The following is a 23496-nucleotide window of genomic DNA, read 5'->3' as shown; positions in this document are numbered from 1 at the left end:
TGCATATCAGAAGGCAGCTGCCTATATCCGTTGCCTCTCTGGTGGAGAGTTCACCAACTAGCGATAAATCATCACCACGATTTGGGTACTTCCCTCGGGCACTGGGAATGAAGACGGCCACCTCCCACCTGGGTTTAGCATCCTCCTGGCATTGTGCACGCTCTGTTGGGGGAGATTTTCAAGCTAGGGTTGGACAGCCATTTTTTTGTCGAGCAGAGTGCAAATCACAATAACAGGTGTTTCTCACATGATCTCTGTAGCCAAAATATTATTTGTTATTGTTGTAAAGATAACGGGATGAATCCTTTCCCATGAGAAAGAAAATCCTGACACCCTCTCAGCCCGTTTTCGACACAACAATACACGTTACAAAATAATATAAACAATTGATGACAACAATACAGAAACAATTACATTTGTTCAAATTCAAGTCTGGTTAACATTGTTTCATGTTGTACAATAGGCAATGATTTGGTAAATACATCTGCAAGATTTGCTTCAGATACACAATACACAAGATCAATGAAATTTTCTGACATAGCTTGTCTTACATTTTTGTACTTTACATCCACAGACTTAGTACGAGCTTTTAAGTTTTCTGTTTTAGCTAACCCTATACAGGCCTGGGAATCTTCATGCACTGTATAAGGCAATGACACTTTGATGCCTAAATCAGTGAATAATTGATGAAACCATCTTAATTCACAAATTGTTTCTGACAAAGCAGCGAATTCTGCTTCTGCAGTAGACAAGGCAATTGATGTTTGTTTCTTTGCTTTCCACGCAATTGTGGATTCACCAAATTTACAAACAAACCCAGTTATTGACTTTCTGTCGCCTTCTTCTGCAAATGAACTATCAACAAAAATTACAGGCTTTTCAGGCCCTTTGGTTGACATTTTGAGACAAAAATCTACTGTACCTTTTAAATATCTCATTACCCTTTTTAATCCTTGCCAGTCATGCTCAGTTGGTGTAGCTACTTTACGGCTCAAAACTCCAACAGCATAGGATAAATCAGGACGTGTCCATTGGGCTAGGTGAAGGATTGAACCTATCACAGAATGGTACACTTCAGGTTTTTCACACAACTTTTCACATGTCTCATGTTTTAAAAAATCACATGTCATCGGGGTTTGCACAGGTTTAGCTTCTGACATTCCCATCTGTGCTAACAACTGTTCTATCTTTTTCTTCTGATTCAGATAGATTTCTCCATTTTCAGTTCTATGCATTCAATACCAAGGTAGTATCTTAACATACCCAGATCCTTCATTTTAAAATATTTCTCCATTTGCTTTGCAAATTCTTTCACCAAGTTTAAAGAACCAGTGACAAGACAAAAATAATCAACATAAGTGATAAGGACTGTATAACTTTCTCCAGTTCCTCTGGTATACACACATGAATCAGTTAATGATTTCTTGAAACCAATTTCTAACAAAGCTTTATCTAAACATTGATGCCAACATCTCCCAGCTTGTTTCAATCCATACAGTGCTTTACGCAACTTGTAGACTTTCTGGGAATCTCCACATGAATATCCTGGCGCTTGTTTCATGTAAACAACTTCAGGAAGATCAGCATTTAAATAAGCTGTATCCACATCAAAATGATGAACAACCATGTTTCTTTGTGCAGCTAAGGCCAACATTACACGCAATGATTCAGGCCTAATTGTAGGTGCATATGTCAGGTTGTAATTCACAAACTGCTCTTGTGAATAACCTTGTGCCACCAACCTAGCTTTATACTGCACAGTATCATCAGGTAAAAGCTTCTTTCTAAATACCCATCTGGAACCTATGGCTTTTTCTGATACAGGTAAATCAACAATTTCAAAAACATTTTGTTTTACCAATGAATTAACTTCTGTGTCCATAGCAATGTTCCATTTATCTTGCTCATCAACAGGTAAAGCTAACATTTCTTTGAAATCTTTTGGTTCGCAAGTGATGTGACATACTCTCACTTGTTGAACAACAAACCTTTCAGGTGGAACCCCTTTTGTTATACGGGTTGACCTACGTGGAATCTCAAAAATGTTTTGTTCTTGTTCTTCACTTTTCTCCTGTGCCTGTGCCTTTAACTGCTCAGCTTCAGCTACAGCCGGCAACTCCTCCGCTGGTGCTTGTTGTTTTATCTGCGTGGTGGTGGTGGTGGTGGTGCATCAGCTGCTTGCGCTCTAGCTAAGTCTGTGTATGAAGGCAAAATGACTTCTGAATTTGCATGCAACCTTTGCCAATTAGAAGGCTCTTCAAAGTTACAATTTCTAGAAATAACTACTCTTCCATCACCTAATGAAAATCTATAACCTTTAGATTCTCCTGAATAACCAACAAATCTCAAACGCTGTGTTTTTGGTTGGTTTTTCCTCTTTTGAGCCTGAGGAATCTGTACGTAGGCAAACGTTCCAATCGTACGCAAGTGCTTTAAGGAAGGATATCTACCATACAACAAAAAATAAGGAACTTCATTCACAGCTGAATTCCAGTGTCTATTGGTAAGAAATACTGCTGTTTAACATGGCCTCACCCCAGAAATGGGATGGTACCTGTGCATCCTGCAGTAGGCTATCCTTCAAAACCTTCAGAACGCCGACCTTGCGTTCAGCAACGCCATTTTCTGCAGACACACCAACATTTGTTAATCTGTGGAAAATGCCTTTTCTGCGTAGCCAATTCTGAAACTCATTGCTTACAAACTCATCCCCTCTGTCCGTTTGCAAACTCCCTACTTTGTGCCCATGTTTTCTCTCAACAAAAGCCACAAACTCTTTGAAACGAGAGAAAGCTTCAGACTTATGTTTAAGCAAATAACAAAACGTGAAACGTGTTTTATCATCCACTAACACAAACATAAATCTTGTTCCACCTTCACTTAAAGGAAATGGACCAGCCAAATCAGCATGAACAAGGGCAAACGGTCTTTTGGAAATTTTGCTACTTTTCCTAGCAATAGGTGCAGATTTTATCTTAGATTGCTTACACACAGCACAATCAAAAAATTTTGCACATTTCTTAAATCTTAAATCTGGATACACTTTTGCCATTTTTGACAAACATTTCCATCCAGGGTGACCAAGCACTCTGTGGTAATAATGAATGCAATCATCATGCAAAGACACATTGCCAGTGCAACTTCCAATTAACACATCTTGTTTAGGAAGCATTTCATACAATTGATTAACCAATTTCCCTCTAGCACACTCAGCCCCCTCTTTGGTAACATAGCATTCAGAACCTTGGAATACAACAGTATATCCAAGTTTAGTTAACACAGGGACACTGAGAAGAGAATAATCAAGTGTAGGCACACAGAATACATCAGAAATAATTTCTCCCAAACAAGGAACAAATACTTTACCTTGCATGGTTACCTTAGCTATAGAACCATCAGCCAAGTTAACTTGTTGAATTTTAGGCTTGCATTTGGTCAGTAACAACTGCTCATTGTTTACAATGATTTCACTACAAGCAGAGTCCAACAACCACTTATCAGTACAATGTTTGTTAGACATCAAGGCAGACACCATTCTAGTGCTTGCTTGCTTTTTAACAAATTGTCCTTTTCCATGACGAAGGACTTTTCTGGAACTCTCAGTAGGCTGATTTTTCATAGGACAGTCTTTTAGAAGATGTTTGGTAGACTGACAACGAAAGCATTTCCTCACCATGCATGCAGTCTCTGTGCCAGTAGAAGAGCGCTGCTTTACATTATCAAGCCTCTTCTTTGATGGTAATTGTAAATCCCTCGAACACTGAATTTCTTGCAACCTGTTTGTAAGGTAGTCAACAGTAAGATCTGCAGGTGGTAAGGCATGCACAGCTTCTACAAGCATATCAAACGAATCATCCAGACTCGAAAGTATTATACATGCTTTTTGATTCTCGGGAAGCTGCATATTCCGATCTGCCAACTCAGCAAACAAAGTTTTCATCTTGTTCAGATGCTCAATCACATTAGCACCTTGCTCCAATTTAAGGTTATACAACTGCTTTGACAAACTTACGATGGCAGCTGAAGTCTGTCTTGCATAGATTTCACGCAAAGTCACCCAGCATCCATTAGCAGTCTCCAAATTACGAACATGCACTAGTTCTGAAGACTCAAGTCCCAATATAAGATTACCATACGCACGGTCAAGCAAAACTCGCTCGGCATCTGTAGGCACAGCCAGAGCGGGGTTGTTTACAACTTGCCAGAGCCCTTCTTTCATGAAGAAAGATTTCATCTTTATACTCCATGTCTGATAGTTCTTTGAATTCAATCTTTCAAACAGAAGACTCACCGTTGTCGTCGCCATGTTTTACACTTTATAACAGGCACTTGACACAGAAAGAATCCAAACTTCAAACGAAACGTTGACCAGATGCTCACAAGCAGGGTGATAAATCCATAAATCTCCCGTCACTTAGGAATTTCAGTCCTGGCTTCCAGCACCGGCATCCACGGCAAAACATGCCTGGAACTTCATGCCTGGGCTAGCACACGCCTGGGACCGCAGTCCTGGGACTAGCACTCCTGGGACCATAATGCTGGGACAACACTCCACGCCTGGGCTGGCACAGCACCACTGGCCATAATCTGGGCCCATAACCTGTTGAGCAGAGTGCAAATCACAAACACTCCTGTTTGTGTAGAGCGCAGCAAAAACTCCAGGAAAAGTTACCCAGGAAAGATATACACATCAGCATTGCAGCTATTCACAATGCAATATCCATTTCTTGTTTCCCAAAGAAATCCAGTCAGAAAATATATACTAACTGGTGTTAATTGATAAAAATGCAAAATTCCATAAAATGCAAATATCATACAAAATATAAAGAAAAACACATCTTCTCATCTAATGTAGCATCCAAGACTTATTAGCAACACAAGCTTAACAAAATCTCTAGCTACAAACTCTCAGAGAAGAGGTACACTACTTGGTACTTTGTTACAACTACATAGTCCATAAAAATGATTACATGGTGCTATACTGAGCTAAAGCTATACACACACACACACTGAGACATACACTAAGACACTGAGAGGCTAAACATTTTCCTCTCATTATATTATAGCTCCATGCCACCCCCACTGGGTAACTAACAGACACACACCAATAGGTGGCAGTAAATAGCACAATACACAACACACAATAACAGGTGTTTCTCACATGATCTCTGTAGCCAAAATATTATTTATTGTTGTAAAGATAACGGGATGAATCCTTTCCCATGAGAAAGAAATTCCTGACATTTTTTAAGATGCCCCGGACGGGGGGGGGGGGAATAGAAGACCTCCCAGGTTCCTGCCAACCCTATGATTCTTTGCTTTAGCAGGGTGCAGGATCCCCACTGCAGTTGTAAGAGCAGCTTTGATCCCCAAGTCCATCCTCTGCTCCGGGTGGGGATCCACATTAAAGCATCCCCAAGAAATGGCTGTCCGTCCTCTGCCTGAACATGTCCCATGAAGGGAGTCCATCCTTTCCTTGTTCTCGGCTTCCATGAGTTGCTACCTGTAACTTAAATCTGTGTGCTGGATTTCAGGATGACAGGGAACAAGGCTTATCCATACCCCCCTCTGTCTTCTTCTCTTCTGCCCTCCCCTAAATATCTTCCAGCAGTATCTATAGGGGTGGGGTCAAAAAAGTCAGGATGGCAGTGGTAACACATGTACAAAAGGGGGAGGTCTTATGACCTTCATCTCAACTTTTCTGACCCCCTTCGCACAAAGACTGCTGACTTCTTCCAACTTCTTTTGCACTTAATACTCAAGGTGGGATTTGCCCCAACCAGCATTAAGTGGGACTAGACAACCCGTGACCTGTTGGATCATAGTTTCAGAGAGATTTCCTTACCTAAACAGAGAAACAGAATGACCGAGGGCAAAAAAGCAGCACGAGAGTGAGCGAATTGTGACTTGCTGCTGGCTTCCCCATCAACTTTGCTTGTGGAAAGCTGGCAAGGAGCGTCAGAAATCTGGAAGTTTGGTGTTCCGACAAGTCAGCCTTCAACAGGCACACAGAGATAAATAACATCTACAGGCTATTCAAAAGAGACAATACAAAGGAAAGAGCAAGACCCGAACACCTCCTTGCCAGCAGTCATACCCAGATAAGCAGAGATGAACCCCAGGATCAACACCAGACAAACAGCCATGCAGTAAACAGAGCCTAATCTAGGAACTACCAAGAAAAAGCAAGTCCCCCAGCAACACTGACAGGACAAGCAACTGCACATGAACAGAGAGCAAACCCACTCTCTTCTAGCACTGAAGATGTGACCTGGCCGGGTAAGGAAATGTCGGCAAGAAACAACCCAGCTCAGAGAACCCCAAGGACACCATGCCTCAGAAACCTCCCTCCCTCCCTTCATTTCCACATCTAACATCGGCTTCCGCCATTTGCCCTCCCCTCACGACCCTCAGGACAGCCCCGGTGAATCCTCCCCCTCCCCTCCCCCTCCCCCTCAACTGGCCAGCAGAACCACCTGCCACTTTGCTGGGGGGAGGGGGAACCAAGGGATCCACTGGCCGTGAGGAAAACTCTGCCCCCGCTCCCCATTCCGGCCTGTCCCGTGGACCCCTCCCTTGAGGGAGGAAGAGGGCGCACCCGGCGCCCACCAGTGCCCCCAGCCAGCCCTCCCCCGCCAGCAGGCCTCCGAGTTACTCCCTCCACCTTCCCTCAGCGCCAACTGCCATTAGAGATGTTTATGAAGATTCTCAGTCATCCAGGTGGAATTGTCTGGAGGTTGAGTCATGGCAACTGGACTTCTTTTCTTTTTGGTTAGAGATGTTTTGCTACTTGTCCAAGCAGCTTCTCCAGCGCCAACTGCCGTTAGATTTCAAATTTCTGCCTCGTTTCCGCTCGCTTGACGGGCCCTGCCGCCAGCTGATTGGGTGCAGGGGACAGAGGGAGGTGGGAAAGAGGTTGGGGATACACCCATGACAGTTACGTGACCTGGGCTGACCACAGCAGCACGGCAGCAGAGCAGTGCTGAAGCGGCCACAACTTTCCCAAATTTCAATCCCATGGGGGTCATGGATCCCGGATTTTGGACGCATTCTGTTAGTCCATTTAAGGTACCTTGGTTCAAAAATGTTTGCCGTATGATACACCGGCTCGCCCAGTTGAAGGTTACACACAGAAGGGTTTTAGTAATATTCAGATAATTACTTTATGCCCACAACTGGGAAAGTATGCTTCTGTGCATGCAGCCTAAAATTGCATTTGCCAGTTTTGCAGCCACAGCACACTGCTGGCTCACACTCAGTTTGCAGTTCCCAGGTATCTCCCCCATCTTGTACTTCTGCATTCTGTTTCTTAAGTGAAGATCTCTGGGTCAGTGAAACATCCTTTTCAACTCATTTCTTTAAGCCAGGGTTTCTCCACATCAGCAACTTTCAGGTGTGGAACTGTGCTGGTTGTCACCTTCAAAGCCCTACTGACTGGTGGCCAAGTCATTTGTGGGAATGCTTCTCCCTGATGGTTTCTGTCCATCCTGCTAGATCTGGCTGAGTGGGCATGCCTGGGTCCCCTCGGTGTGGCCGTGTCCCTGGTGGGCCTGGGAAGTGTACTTTCTCTGCCCTGGTGCCTGCCCTACGGAACAGCCTCCCCCGGAGAAATGATGGTCAGACCATGCTGGCCTTGAGGAAGACTGTGAAGACCTGACTTTTCCCCCGGGCACTGGGGCCAGGAGGCTCATGGAGTGGCATGGGGTGGTTGGTGGATGGAGGGAATGTTGTTTATGCCTTTAAGTGGTCTTTTTAAATGCTCTCTGTTTTTATTGTTTTCCACCCAGAGTTCCTTCAGGGAAATAGATGGTTTTATGAATAAATAATAACTAATAATAAGAATTCTGTCCAAAAATTTGAAAACAAGGTGACCTATACACCACACCACATTTTGGCTCTGGCCCCACTAAGTTTATTTATCTATTATTTATTTATTAAATTTATATGCCACCCATGTCCCCCAGAGGGTGACTCTGAGTGGCTCACAATTAAAATCCAAACATTAAAAACTGTAAAAATATAAAGATCCATATTAAATTAGCTAAAAATAGTACTATATAAAAAGACTATATACAATTCAAGATGACGGGGGGGGGCAGAACTGATTACCCCACCAGCCAATTCCAACAATGCGAGCCCCCATCAGGCCCCAACGCCTGGGGGCGTTCAAAACTGTCTGCACTGCTGCATTTTGTGCCAGCTGTAGCTTCTGGATGCTCTTCAAGGGTAGCCCCATGTAAAGCACATTGCAGTAATCCAACCAGGGGGTGACCAGGGCATGAGTGACTGCATGGAGGGCCTCCTGATCCAGGCAGGGGCGTAACTGATGCACAATATGGAGTTGTGCAAAGGCCCTCCTAGCCACGACTGCCACCTGCTCTTGGAACAGAGGTGGTGGGTCTAGGAGGACCCACAGATTACACACCGGGTCTGTCTGGGGCAGTGCCACCCCATCCAGAACCAAAGATGGTAAACTCCTGGATACAGAGGAGCCCCAACCCACAGCCACTCCATCTTACCAGGTTCAGTTGAAGACTGTTGTCCCCCATCCAGGCCCCTACAGCCTCCAGGCACCACGTAAGGGTAGCCACAGCATCACTTAGTTCCCCTGGGATGGAGATATATAGTTGAGTATCATCAGCATACTGATGATACCTCATCCCCTAGTGCCAAATGATCTCACCCAACGGTTTCATGTAGATGTTAAAATAGGAGCACCGAACCCTGAGGCACCCCACAAAGTAGGGGCCACGGGTTGGACCTCTCTCTCTCTATCAACACCGATTGGGATCGGCCTTGGAGGAAGAAGCTGAACCAGCACAGAACTGTCTCATCCAGCCCCAACTCCTGCAGCTGACCCAAAAGGATACCAGGGTCGATGGCATCGACAGCTGCTGAGAGGTCAAGAAGAGCAAGAATGGATGCACTACCTCCATCCCGCTCTTGCCAAAGATCATCTAAAAGTGCGACCAATACTGTTTCTGTCCCATAACCGGGCCTGAAACCTGACTGATAGGGGTCCAGATAATGTTTCCTCTAGGATCCTCTGAAGATGTTATGCGACCACCTTTCCCACCACCTTTCCTAAACAGGGAAGGTGGAAAACTGGACAAAAGTTGTCCAGAATGATGGGAACTAGCAACGGTTTCTTGAGGAGGGGGCAGACTAGGATCTCCTTAAAAATCATTGAGAATACCCCTCCTGCAAGGATGAATTGGCCACCACCAGTTCCCACCTCAGTGTCACCTGCCTGGTGGCTTTAACCAATCAGGACGGACAAGAATCTAAAGTACGGGTAGCTGCACTAACAGCCCCGAGGACCCTGTCCACTTCCTCAGGTCCAACAGGATCAAACCATTCCCACATAACCTGTTAAATCCGCTCCCCGGGCATCTCCACCGGACCTGCATCACACTTGGCCTCCAACTGGGAATGGATCTGAGTGATTTTATCCGTCAGGTGTTCAGCAAATTCCTCTGCATGGCCCTGTAGGTGGTCCTCTAAGCCCTCCTTACCCAGGAGGGACTGGGTGACCCTGAACAGGGCCAACAGGGGACACTTTGTGGATGGAATAGAAGTGGAGAAATAATGGCGTTTCGCCTCCTTACCGTCACGAGGGAGGTCTTAATAGCAGCTCTAACCCATGTTCAGTCAAACTTGTCCTTTGTTTTCTGCCAGCGGTGCTCTAGATGTCTCCTGGCCCTTTTTAGCATCGTTAACTCCTCCGTAATCCATGGGGAGTGCCGGGGGTGATGGACCAAGGGAAGATGCACAGGCACAATCCTGTCTAAGGCCCTGGCCGCCTCCTGATTCCAGGCTGCAGCCCAGGCCTCCGCCGGACTGTGCAGCAAGGCCTCAGGAACAACCCCCAGCTCCCTTTGAATCCATGTGGGTCCATCAGTCATGGGATGGACTGTTCAAATAGGTCCTGCCTCCCTGCGGAGGGGGGGCAGCATAAGAGAATCTCAAGGCCACCATGGAATGGTCTGACCATGACAAAGGGGACAATGCCAAATCCCCCACCAGATCACATTCCCACTGCTCCAAGAAAACCAAGTCCGGTGTGAGGCCACTGTCTTGAGTCAGGTCGCGAATAATTTGGGACAGGACCGTGGCCATGAACTCCCGAGCCACTTCCAAGGTCAGTCCCAGGGATGGCAGGTTAAAGTCCCCCAGGACCATGAGCCTGGGGAACTCCACCACCAATGCTGAGATGGCCTCCAGCAGCTCAGGCAGGGAGGTTGCTACGCAGCAGGGAGGCTGGTACAGAAGCAACACTCCCAACTGGTCCTGCGAGCCCATCTTCAGGAACAGGGTCTCACAACCAACAACTTGTGGAGCAGAGCCCCTGAAGGCCAGTGGAGGTTCCCAGATGACAACTGCCACACCCCTTCCCCTGCCCTGGGGTCTCAGCTGTTCCCAAACCTTAAACCTGGCTGGACACATTTCTGAAAGGGCGACATCCCCTTCTGGTGTCAGCCAGGTCTCAGTGATGCATGCCTGGTCGACCCGCTTCTCCCCAGTAAAGTGAATAAGGGGGGCCTTATTATTGACTAACCTGGCATTCATCTGCAGCAGCCGAAAGCCCGGGCCTCTGTAGACCTGCTGACCAGGGTCACCACCAGTATAACACATCGGGGGCACCTTTCCCTGAAATGGTCTGTCCTCTGGCTCTTGTCATAATGTCTCATGCCCGTCACCACTTGAATACCCTTACCCGCCCCGAATTGCCCAAGGTGATCCTCCACCCACCCTCCTGGCCTCCAGTCTAAGGGGTCTGCCATCTCGTAAGCCATTCAGCGTAAGGGGGATTATGGGGGGGGGGGAGTGGGCTCCTGCGGCACTTCAGCTACCTGCTCTGAGTGCCAACAGGGGCTTAGTCACCCCAACTCCCCCTCACTTGCTAGTGAGAAGAGGGCCACATCCACTCCTACCTCCCTCCTGCCTCACACTTGGGAAGAGGGTAGCACACTCATCTAACATCCACACTGACTCACACCACAACCACTTGACACCTCCAGCCCCTTCTCCACAGCCACTGGCCTGGCTGGATCAACTTGCACCACCATCAACGCCACTCTCGGGCCTGGGTGTCACTCTCGGCCCGGACAGTGCGGCCTCAGCAACCATCACCGCCACTCTCCCACCACCACAGCTATCACAGCCGCCACTGTCCCCCTGGGTCCAAGCACCACCTGCCGGTGCATTTGCCCCAGTCGCCCATGGACTCCTGGCTATCCACAGCCCAACTGCCACCACCACAACTTTCCTCCCTGCTGTGATGGCCAGATGGATGGAGCTAATGCTGGGGGTTCTCTACACATTCAGGCTCCATACCCCCGTGCTGTTCATGGCTGGGAGCCTTGCACTGAGTGTCCGCTCCCTACCGCCATCTTAAGTTCTGGGAGAAAGGCCTGCCCTGCAGGGTGATTGGAAAAGTTTGAGAACTACATCTAAAGAAAGACGGATAGAGAAAAGAACTATGCATAAGAAACCCATATTTGCAGGAGAAAGGACTACTGTGGGAAATGGAAAACGAGGCCTACAGAAATGCAAACCAAATACAATTCCCAAACACCGCCTTCTAAGGCTCCAGGAATCAATTTAGCATCTTGCAACTGTTTGTGTGCTTCAAAGAATTCTGGGCTCTGCAAAATGTTTCAGGGCTTGCAGTGGTCACCCACTCCACCAAACTGGGGAAAAGAGCAACCCCCTTACCTTCTTGAACCAGATCCACCCTCTGGCGTTGCCCGCAGAGCCAGGCGAGATGGAGTAGAAACGACTCCCCAGCTTAGAAAAGCTGTGCCAAATACATCTTCTTGGCCCAAATGAGTTAATTTATGGGCAAATCCCGTAACGTCTTCTTCCCCTGATGCATCCACTGAGTTCTACCCTGAGCAAGTAGATCTGTATTTTTCAAACCTGGCCAATTTAAAATGCATGGACTTCAATTCCCATGGAACTGAATGCATGTTTAAGATCTCCCCCCATATTTTCAGTGATATTTAGGTTTAGGGACCAAGAAGGCCATTCCCCAACACCCCGCTCAAAACTCTAGTGATAGAAAATTGACTGTGTTGAAATGGACAGTTTTTCTGCCCTCAGTCCCTCACAGAACCTCATCAAGTTTTCATGGAACCTGAAGAAGACAGTGCAAAAAAATGGTTGGGACCATTGTCTTGCTGAACAGTCTCTTTTCAGCTTCAATTCCTTCACGCATATTTAGTTGAATCTATTCTTCCTTCCAGCCACACAGCGTTCCCTGCGCCATGGGCTGCATGCAACCGTGGCACCTACGTCCAGTCCTACGGTCAGAATTTAACCAGGGAGAGGGCATTATAAACGTTGCTGTCTTCTCTGTCACCCAGTCTCGGTTTCCCATTCCTGATATCCTCTTGATGCATGGAGTTCCAATCCCAGCATCCCCAGTTTGCATGGCCATGGCTGAGAATCCTGGGAGTTGGAATCCCTACACCTTGAGGAGGTCCTAACCTGGGCTTCAATCTAGGGAGTTATGGAGGAGTATGGTGATAATCTTGAAGGAGGAGTGCAGGGCCATCAAGGAACTCTCAACTTACCCCTGGGAAGGAAGAGAGGGTGAGAAAGAAACTCAAGATAATTCAGCCTTGATTCTCTTTAGTAGAAGAGGGGGCCGAGGGAAACTCTGGCAGGCTTTCAAGATTATGCTATGATACCAGGTCACAGAAGAGTCCAGTAGTCCTTGCGCTGTCTGTTCCCTCACCTGGCCTATCTCCAAGAGCTGTCGGGAGGTGAGGAAGATGGAGTATCGCTACTCCCCTGAGCCTCGGCTGGAAGGGCTGAGAGAGGACCCTCCTTCTGGAAACACTTCTTCAGCGCCCCATCTCACCCCCTGCCTTTCTTCTCTCCTCCCCAGGGAGATGGCGCAGCTCACGCAGTGGCTTTGGAGACAGGAGTACTGGCTACCTCCAGGGGTCACCTGGGAGGACATGCAGGAGACGGAGGACGTCCACTATCCCCAACCCCGACACATCCTGCTCGGCCTCCCCTTCGCTCTCCTGCTGGTCGCCCTCCAGTTCTTCTTCGAAAGGCAAGCTCTTGGCCAATGGAAACTGTTTGGAGGGAGCTTTCCTTCCCTCCCCACCCAAAAGCCCGACGTCTCTTGAAACAGTGGAAGGTCCCTTTTTTATAACTTGCCTTTAGCAACCATTTTTCACAAACTGAATTTGACAGACTGACAAAAATGAGAAGCAAGGGAAATTGAAAATGACATTATTATTATTTCTGACATTCCTTACTGATCCTATTAGCCTCTTAGTCCAGAAAGGGCACAATTGGGGCACAATGTGAAACTTGGTCAAGCCCGCCCAGTCTTGGCTGCTACCAGTTCCTTGAACAGGAGCCACAAGTCTGGGAGGACCCCCAAATTGCGCACTGGTCCTGTTTGGGGCAGTGCAGCCCCGTCCAGAACAAGAGACGGAGAATGGCCGGAACCAGGGGGACCCAGAACCCAAAGCCACTCAGTGTTGCTAGGGTTAATCTCACGCCTGATGTTAAAGAATGAATTCAGGAAATATGTTCTCTATCCGTTTTTGAAATGTCTTTATATTGTAAAAGGGAGAAGACAGCAATATGTTTCTGTATGGTCTAGATTTAATTCAGAATACAGAATACAGAATAATATGTTAAGGGACTGAGCTCCTGCTATGTTCACATTATACTCCCTTAAGTGTGATCTTAATCACTATTATTTAAATACTACTTTATTCTGTCGCAGCCGTTGTATTCCTTATTATAGTTCACCAATTTTTTTGACAAGCAGCTGATGCTCAGGAGCTTTGTTTTCCTTGCTTTGGTTTCACGTGCCTGTTCCTGAGCGGAGCGTGAAACGAGGAAGCCAAGGGCCGGCTAACGTTAGCCAGCGTTCGTCTGACCCCAGCCGTTCCCTTTCCCAGGCACATCGGCGCGCCCCTGAGCAGAAAACTGGGCCTGCGAGAAAAGGTGCGGCGGAAACCTTCTCCAAGCCCCATCCTGGAAGCCTTTTACAGGAAGCGGAGGAAACGTCCCCAAAAGGTGAGTTTCTTCCACACGTGTTGGAAGGTGTGGCTAAGGGAGCTAAAACTCTGGCCTTTGATAAAATACTCCTGATTTTCACTGGCCTTATAAAGTAGACACTGGCTGATTTAAAAGCTGAGTAGGGCCGGTCATTTGGAGAGACCTTGGATGGGAGACCACTAGTGGATCCAAAGGCTGTACATCAGAGAGAAAATTTGGAAAAACAACCCCGAAGAAGGGAATGTGGGATAAGGAATTGGAGCATCTAAACCCGTTCCATTTTGGTATCAAGGGGGAAAAGGTGCAGGGAGATTCTGCAAAGCAAACTGCTTCAGTTTCCCTTTTAAAAAGGGGGGCTGTGCCTTATCCCAGCAAGGGGGTCTCGGGGTCGGATCTACAGCTCCTCTGACCTGCTTCTGCGTCCTGCGTTCCAGGAGGAGGTCAGCAGCTTGGCCAAGCAGTGCGACCTCCAGCCAAGGCAGGTAGAGAGGTGGTTTCGATGCCGCCTGAATCAGGACCGGCCCAACTTGACCAAGAAATTCTCTGAAGCCAGGTGAGTGGGAGCTGTTGGGGCAGGGTGGTCAACAGGCAGCCCATGGGCACCGGTGCACCCCTTAGTGCCCAACAGGATCTCTGTCCCATCGGACCCTCCAAGAAGATTGTGAACGATTCCAGAAGGAAGTTTGTGTGATGCAAAGGGAAGTGTCACCCTCCAGCATCTTACGATATGTGCAGCAAAGCTTTTGGCTTGTCAACCAGTCGAGGGCCCCATTGGGTTGTTAGAGAGCACATCTGGTGGGTTGTTTGTGGTGACTGGCCGTGCCAAGGAGGGCAGGCAGTTTGTGGACGGACAGGCGTGTCTCCTATTGTAACTGCTAATGAATCCACCCACCGTACCCTCAACACTCCATATGTGATCCCCAACCCAGCCAGGTGCTTAGCCCTGTTAGGATGTGGGATTCATTTGGAAGCTCAGCAGGGTCAAACCTGGTTAATACAGTGGATGTCTTGCACCCAGTCAGCTGGACTAGATGACCTTTGTGTTCCCTTCTAGCTCTGGAATCCCTGGATCTCCTGGCTTGCTGTCCAATGTGCCCTGATGGTTTTTTCTGATTGTTTTCCAGCTGGAGAGGCATCTACTATGTTATTTCCTTCTGCACGGGGTTGGCTGTCCTTTATGATGTGAGTTCCAACGGTTTCCCCACTTTTGTTGGTTGTTGTCAAAAAAGACACTTCAACATGTGTAATGTAGCTGACTCTTCTCTGCCTCCCAGCCCTGAATATTTAATGCTTTCCTTTTTTATTAGAAAACGTTGGGAGTGTAGGAAAGAAAGTGTTCATTTTCCAACGTCTTTCAAACTTCTTAGTAACCAGAGTTGCTTTTTCATGCAGTGGTCTCCTTTCCCTCCCATCATCCCCTTAAAAGGCAGCTCCAGGGAAGTGTTGGTGGGCTGGTATGACGTGATTCCTAATACGTTGTGTCTTCTTGCAGAAACCCTGGTTCTGGGATCTCCGCAAATGTTGGGTTGGGTATCCACAGCAGGTAAGGAACGAGGAAGACATTTGAATGAAGATTTCGATGGAAATTGTTAATCAATTAGCATCCCCCTTTGCAAAAATGGTATGAAACTGCAATGCACCCTGCCTTTCCATGCATAGCATTTATCCAAGCTTTAAAAATTCAATTCTTTCCATTTCCTACAGCTAAAAAGCAACACACCTAAGTGATTAAACAGTTATAAGGAATAGCACATGAGACCGAGTGCCAACACACCACCAACACTTTGTTCTGGGCAAAACCATAGGATGATGTGGTCAGGAGGGGGAGAAATGAAAATTAGCGTACACCAGCCACTCTGAACCTAGAGTTGTATGCAAAAGTTTATAAATGTCAGTGAACCCCTAAGAGTACAACAGCTGAAACAGGTTCTACATGGTACAAAGTTGAACACTACACCTTTTTGCAAATGTGGATGCCTGCTTACTATTTCTGTGAAGCTGTGAACAGATTCAAAGTAAGAAAATGGTGAATGTGGTAGATGGAGAATTTTGGATGCTCTTCTGATCAGGGCTTTTAACACCACCATTAGTAGAAATAAGAACTTCCAAAAGTTTCTTTTGTAGCCACCAAAGAGTCTTTCCATTCCTGTTTGGAAATTTCCTACTCTTCCTTTCAGAACTGTCCTACCTGAGAAAGTTTCTTCAATCTCCTTGCCTGCACTGCATGTTTCAGGTCTCCCCTCCCTCCCCCCGATTTTCAGTGATATTTAGGTTTAGGGAACAAGAAGGCCATTTAAAATCCTTCCCCAATGCCCTGCTCAAAGCTCTAGTGATAGCAAATTGATTGTGCTGAAATGAACAGTTTTTCTTCCTTTAGTCCTTTACAGAACCCTATCAAGTTTTCACAGAACCATCGAGTTCTGCAGAAGACAGTGGAAAAAAACAGTTTGCACTATTGTCTTGCTGAACTGTCTCTTTTTAGCTTCAAATCTTTCACTGGTTGAATCAACATTGTAGGATATATTGATATTTAGTTGCATCTATTCTTCTTTCCAGCCACACAGTGTTCCCTGCGCCATGGGCTGCATGCAACCTTGGCACCTAATAGACCAACCCTGTGCTTGGTGGCCAGCAAGAGCTTCTGTTTTCCTTGAATGGTTCAGAAAGTTTCAGGCATATGTGAGACCATGGCTTTGCAATGAGGTTGGAGAAAGGCTTTCCTTTTGCGCAGTTGTATGAGCAGTGCTGTGCTGTGGACCGGCAGATAACCTTTTCAGTGTCAGCTAAGTTTTCAACTGGTCATTTGCGGTCATCCATGGGCTGTATTTCCACATCTGACCAGTCTGGAGCCAGTTTTAGCAGAGATTTTCTTGCTGTTGCAGGTGTTAGGCACAAGCCTTTGTTTATTCGTTTACCCAAGTTCAGAGAACCAAATAAACTTGAGACGAGACTTTGTAACTAACAGAAGTTTTATTGGCCAAGTAACATTCTGGATGGCTCATTCAACACCATGGCAAGGTGTTGAGGAGAACCACACCTTGCAAAGCAAGCAACAAAGATTTTATAGGCATTTACAAATGTAATCAAATCGTACATCCCCTCATGTCCATATAAGGGATTTGTGGGATGGTCTAGGGAGGAGTAAAGGTAAATCTCAGAAAGAAAGTTAGCCCAACTCACTTCTCCTGTTACCAAAGAAATGTCTACCTCCTTGTCTCTCTCTCTGGAATGTAGGGCCCCTTTCTTTGCAACTTCTTTGGGATTCGGTGTCTCTGCCTGCCTGGTACAAATCTAATTTATAGCTTACTTGTTCAGTCAGGCATCTGGCTAATTGGTTCTAAAGGAAATGGGGTGGGGGAATGGTGTGCTCTCTTGGAAGGCAAAAGCAAGTTAACCCTTTATAAATAAGATAGAGTGCACTGTCACATGCATGCCCACACACTACGTGAAATATATATATAGAACACAAAATCATATATCAAAACAATGCCCTTCACAGGTGTTGCCTTGATTTCCTCAAGTCCGTGTAACTTCCATTTCTGAACAATGTTTCTCATAACTGAAATTGCTCACTCTCTCTCATCTATCAATCATCTATCTCTCATCTATATCTATCTATAACTATCTATCTCCATCCATCCATCCATCCACCCATCCACCCATCCACCCATCCACCCATCTACCCATCCACCCATCCACCCATCCATCCATCCATCCATCCTTCCCCGGTTTTGTAAGAATGAATTATCCTCATTTTCAAATGCTCAGACAACTGCTTAGAAGAGCTCATGGTTGTTGAGTGCAGACAAAACAACAGTTGTAATTTGAGAGGTTGGAAGGGACAGAGTATTTGCAAAAAAATTCCAGAAGCGTGATTAGAAAAGGTCTTAGGAAGATCCTACAGGAAATGTTTGGATCCTGTGGTTTGTGCTCAAACCTTTGGTTGAAATCATAGGATCATAGAGTTGGAAGGATCTTAGATTTTGTCTAGTCCAGCCTCTGCTCAGTGTATGAACCAATGTTTTTCCAACTTGGCAACTTTAAGATGTGTGAGCATCAGATCCCGGAATTCCCCAGCCAGCATCTTAAAGTTGCCAAGTTGGAAAAACAGTGTAGAGCATCTCTGATAGATGACCCTCCAGCCTTTGCTTCCAACAAAGCAGAACACATTATTTCATGTGGGAGCCTGTTCTGCTGCCTGACATCTGATACAATCAGCATTCCTCCTAATCTCTAGCACGAGCCTACAGTTTGACCAGGGTTGGCTCAACTTTTGCATGCAGCTAGAAAGGAGAAACTCTTCAGGTCTGTTCTGACCTCACAGTTTGACCAATTCAGAACTCATCGTTGTGCATCTACAATGTACACGTGTGGAAGATCTGGCCGGTTGTGTTGTTATGACCCCTTCTCAACCTCATGTCACTGCCTCGGACCTCCATCCTCATCCCCATTGCCCCCTTTCCTCTCTAGAGGATTGCACTAAAAGCAGGGGGTGGGAGTGGGGAGGAGGAGGGCTGAAGAGTAAAAGGGAGATAGAAATGAAATGTTAAGGGAAGCCCCATGCTTGTAGGGGCTCTCCAGGCCAGTTTCTCAAAGTTGGCAACTTTTAAGATGTGTGGACTTCAGTTCCCAGAATTCCCCAGCCAGCATGGGGAATTTTAAAACTGCACAATCAATCAAAGAAAGAGAAAAAGTAACTTGTTTGGTATTTCTGCAGATGCAAAACATTCCACTCTAAGCCCCTTCCCCATAATGGGGGTGTCTGGCCCCCACGGAGCAACTGCAAAATCCATCATTTCAATCTTTCCTCTTGCTGCAGGACTTCTGTGAGGAAATTGTCCACCACGCGGCCACCGTCTTCCTCATCAGCTTCTCATACTGCACCAATTACATCCATATCGGTTCACTTGTCATGATTCTACATGATGTTCCGGATTCTCTCCTGCATGTAAGTTAATGCTCAGGAACACTCTTCCCCAAGAAGGAAGAACACATTCTTCCCCTTCCTCGCTTTTTGAAAAATACTCTTTCATGTTCTTTGGAAAGAGGAAATAAATCTAGACAGAAATTTATAGTAGCCTTCTCTTTCCTGCAGCTTGCTGGGTGTGTTGGGATTGGCTAAATTATGGGTGCCGTAGTCCCAGGTTATTCTAACTAGTTAACCAGATCAAATTATAATACTGAGACCTAAGGGAAAAATGTTTTGTCAAGTATGTGATCTCTAAATATGCAAGAGCTGAGTTCTAGGTCACCCTCAGCCATGGAAGCTCATGGGGTGATTTTGGACCAGTCACTCTCACTCAGCCCAAGTGATCCTGGGTTAATAGGTCTTTTTGACAAATGCAAATCCAGGAATAATGAATCTATGGGGGAAGCCATTCTGTTTTGTCATGACCAGATTTACGAAGCAGCTGGGTTCTATTACAAAGGTCTTTTCCGGGGGGACCCAAAAGGGAGACTGATAGGGCAGCCTCCAAACTCAAGGAACCAACCCAATAGGTAGGGCATCCCCCCACCAATCAGAATGTCCAGCCCAGGTAGCAACAAGGGGAAGAGAGAGATTTTGGCGGGAAAGATGAGCTTGAGGAGAGGTGAGGCAAGGCAAGGGAATGAGAGGCGGAGCTAGAAAAAGAATCAGTATAGTGGGTGGGGCCTAGAGCTAGCTCAGGCTTCTTGGTTCTGATTGGCAGGGATCCCCCCACCAATCAGAATGTCCAGCCCAGGTAGCAACAAGGGGAAGAGAGAGATTTTGGCGGGAAAGATGAGCTTGAGGAGAGGTGAGGCAAGGCAAGGGAATGAGAGGCGGAGCTAGAAAAAGAATCAGTATAGTGGGTGGGGCCTAGAGCTAGCTCAGGCTTCTTGGTTCTGATTGGCAGGGATCCCTCCACCAATCAGAATGTCCAGCCCAGGTAGCAACAAGGGGAAGAGAGATTTTGGCGGGAAAGATGAGCTTGAGGAGAGGTGAGGAGAGGGAGCCATTGTTTTTTTTCAGTGGAGGTCTCCTATTAACATATATGGAGAGCCAGTTTGGTGTAGTGGTTAAGGCACCGTGTTAGAAACTGGGAGACCATGAATCGTAGTCTTGGTTCAGGCATGGAAGCTGGCTGGATGACTTTGGACCAGTCCCTCTCAGCCTAGGCAAGGGCAAATCACTTCTGAAGAAGTTGCCAAGAAACCTGCAGGGACTAGCAGTTGGCAGGAGTCAAGACTGACTCAAAAGCAATAGCAATAGCAATAGCAATATAATGCATGCTTAAACTATTCTCAATCAACATTCAGCGTAAGACCTACGTAGCCAGGGGACTCTTGTTCTTGGCCTATTTGGGTACAAAAGACCAGTGACTCGCTGTCATCTGCTAGCTTTGGAATGAATAAATGATCATTTGTATTCCTCTCCAGTTATTGGCTCTACCGAGTGAGTTTTTCCACCACAATGGAAACTTGGAGTTTATTATGGATTGAGGTCCTCAGATGCACAGGGGCATCAGGTCGACCGCTGATGGCTGCGGCTGAAAACTACCCTGACTGCCCTGGCTGGATGAAAGAATTTGGATCTGTGACAAAATAGTTATAAACCTTGTTTCAGTTTGTAAGCAAGAGTCTGCCCCAGGTGCAGTTGCACAAACATGTTTTTCTCCTGTTAAGTGTCAAAGGACCTTGGAACTGTGCCATGATTTCTCACCTCTGTAATTAAAACTACCGAAAGGTATTTTTGCTGTTGCAGATTTTGCCAGATGGCACCACAGGGGACTAAAGTAGAGGATCAATGTCCCTTTACTCTGTTCCACGCTTGCAACAACTGATTTCTGTGCAGCCTCTTACTTAATACTTTGGATCCCACTATAATTATACTTTAGAAAAAACTTTAGAAAAATAAAGTTCACTAAACTGAGATAAGTTCATTCTCAGATTCTGCCCAGAACATTTTAGGCATTGTTGGGGGGGTGTATTTCTCAAGGTTTGAACTCTGCTGTATAGCTGTACCTTCCATTTTGAGTTTGATTGATTGATTGATTGATTCAATTCTATTCTGCCTTTTGTAGAGGAGCTAAAGGCAGCATACATAGTGTTGCTTTTCTCCTCCTCTTTTTCCTTACAACAACCTTATGAGGTGGGTTGGGTTGAGTGAGAGTGACTGGTCCAAAATCACCCAGTGAGCTTCGGTGGCTGAGGGTGGACTAGAACTCGGCTCTTACATTTTTAGAGATCACATACTTGACAAAACATTTCTCCCTTAGGTCTCAGTATTGTAATTTGATCTGGTTAACTAGTTAAAATAAGCTGTAAAACAACCTTCTCTCCATAGTTCCAAAGAAGCATGAACATCCTTTAGAATCTCTGTCTAAAGATGTATCATTTTTAGTTCCTGTTTGAAATTCCTTCTATTTACATTTAGTTGTTGTTGTTGTTTAGTCGTTAAGTCGTCTCCGACTCTTCGTGACCCCATGAACCATATCACGCCAGGCCTTCCTGTCCTTCACTGCCTCCCTGAGTTTGCTCAGTTTCATGCTCATTGCTTCAGTGATGCTCTCTAACCATCTCACCCTCTGCCGTCCTCTTCTCCTTTTGCCTTCCATCTTTCCCAGCATCAGGGTCTTCTCCAAAGAGCTCTCTCTTCGCAATTTACATTTAGGGTTTGGTACAATACAACCTAAAGTATGTTATAACATACCCTTCCTCAGAATTTATTCTATCTTTCTGTTCCTAGGCACAGCAATTTAGAAAGTATTGCAATGCTTGACAGGAGCCAGCATTATTTCCCATCGTTTGGAAACTGTACTTTGTTGATACAGCCTAAAATTGCATTTGCTTTTTTTGCAGCCAAATCCCATAGCTGACAGCAATGTGTTGTTTGTTAATATTCCAAAACAATAATAAATGTATTGCAAAGCAGAGGGCCCAGGAATGAACCTTGTGACATCCCATTCAGTACATCACTTTAGTCTGATGAGGAACCACTAATGAACATTTGGATATGAGCCAGCTATGTATTGTTATAGCCAAAACCAGGCTCACGGAAAGCAATCAAATCACTTTGAAGATACAACATAATTTTATTAGCATGCATACAGTATATACGGAGCTCCCAGCAAAGCTCTGGCATTTTGCTGAGCAGCCCTGATCAAAAGCAGAACCACAACTTATATATTTTTGGCCTCCTACATTGCAAAGACAGAACAAAGGAAAAAGGCAGACACGATGGAAATTACAGTGTGATGTTGGAATCTTTTAGGTAGACCTATCAGTGTTATTATTTCTCCCTTCCTACTAGGTCAGCATGCTAGCCATACTATCTCTGGGATATGGTCAGTGAATAGAAACAATTTGGCTCAGTGGCCCAGTAGTCCTTGTCTGATTCTTCTCCCTGTCGCCACTCAGGGTCAATTCAGCTTGCTGTGAATGTTTTCTTACAAGGGCATTTTCAGCATTTCCATGTGTGTGTGTGTGTGTGGGGGGGGCATCCCATAGGTTCGGTAGTGAATGCAGCTCACATGTGTATGGGGAGGTACACTTTACCACCACAGTATCTACTCAATTGTCATGTGCTACAGACAATGTTTAACTAACTTCTTAAAAAGAAAGTCATAAGCCCTTATCTCAAATGCTTTGCTAAAGTCAAGACATCTACAACATTCCTGCAATCTATTAAAGAAATGGCCAATAAAAAATGACCTACAGTCTGGCTGACCAGGACTAATTTTTGGCAAACCCATCCTACTCCTTGTTCCCAAGCAATCAATCTCTTTATAATCTGTTCTAGGATCTTCCCATGATCTGTGCCACATTGAGTGGATTGCAGTGGTCCAGATGCTGCTTCACCCTTTTTCTGCCTTCCTTCAGTGGCTGACACTTTACTATTTCTCCAAGGTTTTTTAAAGAGCATAGTAAAGATTTGGCCAGACCATTAACAAGGATGTTGATGTTCCTTCCACATCAAAGAATGCAGTTCTTCTAGTCATAGAGATTTCACCTCTTTCAAACAATATTGGTATTTCATGACAAGGAGAGAGAGGAACAACCACACCACCCACAGATGTCTTCTTCCACTACCGGGCAGCATGATTTAGGCTTGCTGAGTCTCCTAGATCAGTGATCTCCTAGATCAGTATTTCTCAGCTTCAGCAACTTTAAGAGATGTTGAATTAAGAAAATTCAGCAACTTTAAGAGATGTTGAATTAAGAATTCCTCAGCCAGCATATAGGGCCTTCTAAATAAAAACCATCATCTGGAATTGCATCTGGAAACAAAGTGGCAACCAGTGCAGCTCCTCTAACAAGGGGGTTATTCGGCTATCACGATCTCACTTGGCAGCTAGCTGCATTTGGCACTGGGTGTAGCTTTTGAATGGGTTGCAGAGGCAGCACACTACAATAAACATGATGCTCAGTGAGACAGACATGAGTGATCATTGCCAAGGCATGTTTCAAAATGAATCTCAAGTGGCATATTAGCTGGTCAAA

Source organism: Python bivittatus, unplaced genomic scaffold, assembly GCF_059951505.1.
Source record: "Python bivittatus isolate LINGU-HERP-01145 unplaced genomic scaffold, Pbiv_v1 ctg000580_np1212, whole genome shotgun sequence".
Lineage (NCBI taxonomy): Eukaryota > Metazoa > Chordata > Lepidosauria > Squamata > Pythonidae > Python > Python bivittatus.
This window is presented reverse-complemented; position numbering follows the sequence as displayed.